Here is a 6,747-nt window from a genome sequence, read left to right as displayed (position 1 = left end):
AATGGAATACTAGCAAATAAAAAGGAATTCACAACTCATGCACACAATACAAATGAATCTCAAAAACATGTTGAGCCAAGGAAGTTGGACACATAGAATATATATTATAGCATTCCACTTATATGAATTTCTAGAACAGTAAGTTTGATCCAAGGTAATCAAAATCAAACAGTGGTTTTCTCAGTGGAGGACCCCTAAGGGTTTTACCTGGAAAGAGCACAAGGGAACTTTCTGGGATTATAAAAATATTCTGTATCTTGATTAAGGTGGTGGTTATACTGATGCACATGTTTGTCAGATATCATCTAATCCTATTTAACATATGCATTTTATTTTAGATAAATTATACCTCATTAAAAAATAGTTTTGGAAAAATAAATCAACTGTAACCAATGGTCCCAAATAGAGTATAGCTGGTTTTCTTGATTTCCCCCATAATTTGAATTAAGTATCCTGGAGACTAGAATTTATTGGCCAATCTGAGGTCTCTAGTTGCCTGGCATCCTGGGCTGTTTGTGGGAAAATTAAAGCTACTAATTTTGAGCCCTAGAGTGAAGGAAGAATTATTATGGTAACACAGGAGTCAGAGTACATGGGTGGGGGATTTTGCTGAGGTCTCCTATTTAAGTTGTCACCAGGGATTTATCTTCCTGAATCATCATTATATTTCCAAACCCTAGAAGAGTGTTTGTCATGTTGCATATTCTCAGTAAGGTCAGTGATATTAGGGAAAGAATTATCCCCTCATTCCTAGATTAAATCTTATTAGATTCTTGTTTCCAGGGTCTAGAAATTATAGGAACTTATTGGATAAGGGGTAAACAACATAGAATTTAGAATTAAAAAGATTTGAATTCTGGCTCTGATATTTACTTGATTTCTTGGGCAAGTTATTACCTTCCTAATCTTCTGCCTTGGACTCTAAAGTGGAGGTAATTATGTGCCTTCATCAGATGGTTATGAAACTCTAAGAAGATGATGCATATTCTTGTGAGGCACTGCAGAGTGTTAAGTTAATCTACTGCTATAACTGGATGAAGTTCTGATGACCTAGGTCTTCCTGAGCCTGCTAGTGGCCTTCTGTGCAAGCTCTTCCCTAACTTACTAGAATGCTTTGCCTGAGAGCCAAATACCTATTAACTCCTTACCAATCTGAATGTAGATTCTGAGCAGGGATGTCAAAATCAGAGACTCTGCGAACTCTGGATCCTAATGGGCCTTCTAATCACAGCCATCACTTTAATTTTTAAAACCTGCTCTGGAGGTCAAATTGGACTGCTTTCTCTCTTTTCTCTCCAAAGAAGGAGTGTAGTCTTTTCCCTGGACATTTGAGGCTTGGTGGCAGCTCCACATGGCCACTCCCAGGGAACAGACTTGATATCATCTAGTCTGAGACTTTGTTCCCACATCTTACACCCCAGGCATCATCAAAGGCTTCTGAGAAAGCGGCCTTTCCTATGTGTAGAGATGTGGAATGAAAAGAGGTGGGTATTGGGATCTCTTTTCCCTGAGCAAGTTAGGTGTCCTTACTCAATACCCATGGTCCCTGTGCTTATCCTAATCATATTTCTTTAATTTGGCTAATTAAACTAATTTGTTTCACTGTTGTCTCCCTATTGTCATTTTCCTCTGGCTAACAGTTAACAGTCTTCACAAGGACTTTTGACCTAATCAAGTCCATACCCCTAGATTTTTAGCATACTAAATGCTCAGTGAAAAGATGAAAATTCTCACCTTCCTAGATTGACATTACACTTTGTTGCATATTCCTCTGTACAGTGGACACGGTTGTCCCTATGGTCCATTGCTGAGTGTTCTATCTCCATCTCTCTGCTTCTCTTCTCTGTGTATGTGTTTCTCCTGTCAAAGTTGGAGTTCACTGAGGGAGGTATTCATGTATCCATATCAGAGTAGGAACACCTGACTATGGATGAGGATTTTTTTCCTTTTCAGATCATCAGTCATATCTTTCTCATTTTATCAAGGTCTCCTAGAAGGTAGGAGCCATGTCAGAAGAGCAGTGTGGAATTCCCGGGGAGGCTATCATCAGCTTGATGACCATGTTTCCCAATAGACAGGGGATCCCTAGGCTTTGTAACCATATCTACATCACAAGTGGGAAATATATGATGATTCTTCACCCATCAGACTTGTGCTTTATCTCCTTATTGAAGTAAGGATACCACTGAGTGTGGGTTTTTCTCTCTCCACCATGCGGGAAACTACTGGTCTCTTAACAATTGATGTTGGTTCACAAATTGGCTCCCATACACAGAAAGCAAGAAGAGACCAAGGAAAGAGGCAGGCCACTCCAGATGGGTAGGTGGCAGGTTTAAAAAGCAAGGGACTTACTTAAGAGATTTGTCTTGGTGGCCACAAGATAAGTACCCATCTGCCAAATCTTAAAAGTTTATGTAGAGGCCTTAACTGGGTTTAGTCATGTATAAGGTCCAGAAGGGCTCAACAATACCTTACTCTCTCAAGGCTGTGTACTTAGAACAGCTCTCACTGTGGGAATGGTGGTCAGAATGTACATTCCAGGGACAGAGGAAGGGATAAAGAATGCCCAAATACCCCCAGCCAGCTCACAGGTTAACTGGTGGTCACATCCTCTCAATGGCCTCCTCCAACAATTGCCCAAGGCCTAAAGGAAGAAGACAGCTTTCCAGGGTGGGGTTGAAGACTTAAGACTGAACAATGCCCTGCTTCATCAGTCGGAGGGCTCCATCCCGGATCTGTTTGGTCTTCATGCCATAGATGATGGGGTTGAGCATGGGTGGTAAAACAAGGTAGAGGTCAGCCAGGAGGATGTGGATGTGCCGGGGTACATGCTGGCCAAAGTGCTGTGTGTAGAATGAAAAGAGTCCTGGTGTATAGAAGAGAAGGATGACACCAAGGTGGGAGCCACAAGTGCCAAATGTCTTAGCCCTTGCTTCTTTGGAGGAAAGGCTTAACACAGCCCGGAGGATGAGTGCATAGCAGACAGCGATGCAAATGGAGTCTGTGCCCACCACCAGTGTGGCAGCAGTGATGCCATAGATGTTGTTTGGCTGTGTGCCCCCACAAGCCAGCTTCACTACAACCATGTGCTCACAGTAGGAGTGGGCCGCAACTCGGCTACAGTAGCTCAGCCTTGCCAGTAAGCAGGTGAGTGGGGTCATGAGCCCCAAGCCACGAAACACAGTAGCAGCTGCCAGCTTGCCCACAGTCTCTGGGGGCAACAATGACCCATAGTGCAGTGGCCGGCAGATGGCCAAGTAGCGGTCAAAGGCCATTGCTAGCAGGATACCAGATTCAACAGCTGAAAAGCCATAGATAAAGAACATCTGGGTAGCACAGGCCCCAAAGTTGATCTCAGTAGCATTTGTCCAAAAAAGTGCAAGGAGCTTGGGCACAGTAGAAGTGCAGAGTACCAGGTCAATGATATGCATAGGAATGGGTACATGGGCTGGTGCAGGGCAGGCTCTGATTGCACCACCAGTAGCACTGCCATGTTGCCAAGCACTGCCAGGGCATACATGGAGCAAAAGGGAAATGCAATCCAAAAGTGGGATGCCTCCAGGCCAGGAATTCCCATGAGCAGAAAAGTGTTTGGGTTCTGATGGCTGTGGTTTGTGAACTGCATGGTCAGGTCCAGGTAGGGTGGGTGGAGAAGACTTTATTACCCTGCTCTAAACCCTAGGAAGCCCTGGGAGATGAAGCCATTGGGACTCATTCTTATGCTGTGGCTGAAACAAAGTGGGCAGCAGAAAATATTTGAGTTAGATCTCATGAGAAACATCCAGGATAAGAAGGTTGTAGAGCATTGGGAAGTGATGCAAGGCAGGAGGTGAAGTTATCATTACCAGGGATCAAAGGAGTCCTTTCCATTTGTGTCTGATTCAGTGATGTCTAGGCTGGGGCTGTAGGGTGAGTGGCATGGCTATAGAACTGTCATGGTGAAGGTAAGTGATTAGAGAATCTTACCAGTCTTCTGTCTGCCTGTGAATCCTATTCTGCCTATACTCTCATTTCTTTCTAATCCATCTGCCTATGTGACAATAAAAGGGTGATGTAATGATGAAAGGTCAGGCAGATTGGATGGAAGACTCAAATATAGTTACTTTTCAAGATGGGAAGATCAGGACTGAGAAGTAATAGAAAGGAAAGTGGGGGGATATTCAATGGGTTTTTCAGGGCACTGAGCCCATGGTTACTCATGGATGAGACTCAGAACCTGACTTCTGATCCAGAACAACCTTTACATGGTGAGGGCCTGAGTCTCTTATAGCCTGCTAAAGCCATAACATTGCCTGGCTCATGTTAGTACTAGGATCCTGTGCTTGTTGTAGGTGTCTGTATGGATACTGGTAGAAACAAGTGAGATCATGCAGAATTGGTCAGTGGCAGAGGTCAGGCTAATTTGGCCATAATATGTGATCTGATAAAGTTATTGAGGGATGAAAACAGTCTCATAAAAATCAAAGGTACATAAAGATGGTATGAGAAGTGACTTTTAATCACTGGGAACACAATTGTTAACTGTAAGCAAATGTTAACAATGTCCACCACATCTGTCTATTATCCACACTTTCTATATCCCCTGATCTTCCCTTACCTACATGTACCTTCTCGTTACTCTCTTATCCACTAGCCAGCGAGTAATTGAGAATTTAAGAAAGAATTTGATTAAGAAAGTCAGGAAGGGGACAGTAGAGGGACAGAGGATGAAAAGGAAAGTTGAGAACAAGAACCAGGAATAGACATAGGTGAGAGAAGAGTACCTTTCTCACACTGATTTCTACATATAATGGGATTTGACTGTGTTCTGGTTACTAGTTGGGACAGAGAATGGAACTAATTGAACCTTCTGGAGATAGCCCATTTATATCCCTAACATTAAGCTACAATACTCCTTATAATCCCTTACATCAGCTATCCATACCCAGAAAGAAAGAGGCAAGAAGAGAAAGGGTAAGTTCTTCTAATGTGTCTGGGCGAAGGAACCCTGGACCAGGTTGCCATCCCAGTGCCAATTGTGGCCGTCACTGTGGTATTGAGACAATCATCTTGTTTCTTTATGTCTCATCATCCCTTCTTCCATGTGTTTCCTATTTTTTTCTTCTGTGCTATTTCCCCTCCCTGAATTTCTACCATTCAGCTTGGGATCGAGTATATCCAGAGGGTATTTCAATTTTGGTGGCGGCTGAAGTGTCAGGGACAGAGAACAATCTGGGTGGGGGGGTCCTTGTAAAAATGGTATATGTAAACCTGCTCCATTCTATGAATAAGCACACTATGTGCTTAGTTCAGCATGTAACTGTGTGTATATATATGTTGCTGTATAAAATGCGTGAACAAAGTTGTACTCAGAAGACACAGGTACATCCATTTAGTTAAGACATTGTTTTGGAGTGTCCATACTTCAATGCCCTTTCTTTGGTGTGGAGAAAATTGAGAGTTGAATAACCAGACATAAATGGGACAGCCTTGCTTTTTCCCTTTTTTCTTCTTCCACTCAGCCTTTTAATAATTGAATCAAGTTTCCTCAGCCCCTGAGTTGCCTCTCAAAGAATGTTCACTCTATCTTTGTAGTTACATAGCACAATGACTGCATGCTCCCCTTGCCTCGGACCCATTTGCACAGATAGAGAAAATGAAGTTGGAAAAGCATTTGTTGAGCACAGTATGCCCGGCCGGATTCTAAGAGAGATCAAGGTGAAGGCCTTGGGGGTCATCACTTCCTGTCCTCAATGATATTTGAGTTAGATCTCATAAAAAATCTCCAGGATAAGATTGTAGGGCACTGGGAAGTGATAAAAGGCAGGAGATGGGTTACCATTGCCACATTCAAAGGAGCTCTTGCCACTTCTGATTCAATGATCCCTAGGCTGTGGGCTGGGAGGTGAGTGGAATGGCTACAGAACCTTCTCCATGGTGGAGGTGAGTGGCTAGAGACTCTTACAGCTTTTTCTCTCTACCTGTGAATGCTGTTGTGCTATACTGTAATTTTCTTCTGAAGGAGAGACTCTCAGCCTCTTCCATACAACTCACCCAGAATAACTCTACTTTATGTCCCTCTCATTGTTCTGAATTACCTTAGAGTCTGGTATTAAAAAAGGTCTTATTGAAAATATGTTAGAACAGGAGCTCAAGTATAGGAACAAACCTGCCTCATGAGGAAAGGAACAAGTTGTTCATTGCTGGAAGTGCTCATGAGGAAGCTACTTGCCAAGGATACAACTTTTATTAGTGGAAAAGTAAGAGCAGCCCATTTCACATCTCAACTCTCCTAACTCACCAACTGTGTGATCTCAGTCAAGTCACTCAACCTTTGGCAACCTGCTTCCTCATCTGTGACCTGGAGAGGTTGATTCCTACTTCAGAGGTTACTGTGAGGAATCCTTATGGGGGACATTCATCCAAGAGCACTACATGGCACATAGCAGTGATCAAAAAGTGTGATTTATTTGTAAGTGCCTTTTATCTGAAGTAGAGACCACCTCAGTGAGAAAATGATCTTAGTGCAGTCAGGTCTTTGGCCTGCTAGTAGTGTGCATATTATAGGGTTGAATACACAGACAGACTTACCAGGTCTGGGGCAGGGAGTGGTAGTGAAGTCTCAGGTCCTGCAGGGATTAGTGTGTGGGGAGCAAAAACGGTTGGAATATTTATCCTATTATTAAGGCCCTGAGTAAAAATTCCCTGGGGATGAAGACATTTAAAAAGACCTTTGAGATACTGGAAAGAGGCAGAAAATTGAAGCTA

General features: G+C 43.0%; 1 pseudogene; it reads right to left on the bottom strand.

Annotated features, from left to right (window-relative positions):
* Positions 1 to 1,276: 1,276 nt before the first annotated feature.
* LOC102743167 (olfactory receptor 52P1-like) lies at positions 1,277 to 6,389 on the bottom strand (annotated as a pseudogene).
* Positions 6,390 to 6,747: the final 358 nt, after the last annotated feature.

Source organism: Leptonychotes weddellii, unplaced genomic scaffold (assembly GCF_054177405.1).
Source record: "Leptonychotes weddellii isolate Sample4059 unplaced genomic scaffold, ASM5417740v2 HiC_scaffold_1428, whole genome shotgun sequence".
NCBI classification, from domain to species: domain Eukaryota; kingdom Metazoa; phylum Chordata; class Mammalia; order Carnivora; family Phocidae; genus Leptonychotes; species Leptonychotes weddellii.
This window is presented reverse-complemented; position numbering and strand designations above follow the sequence as displayed.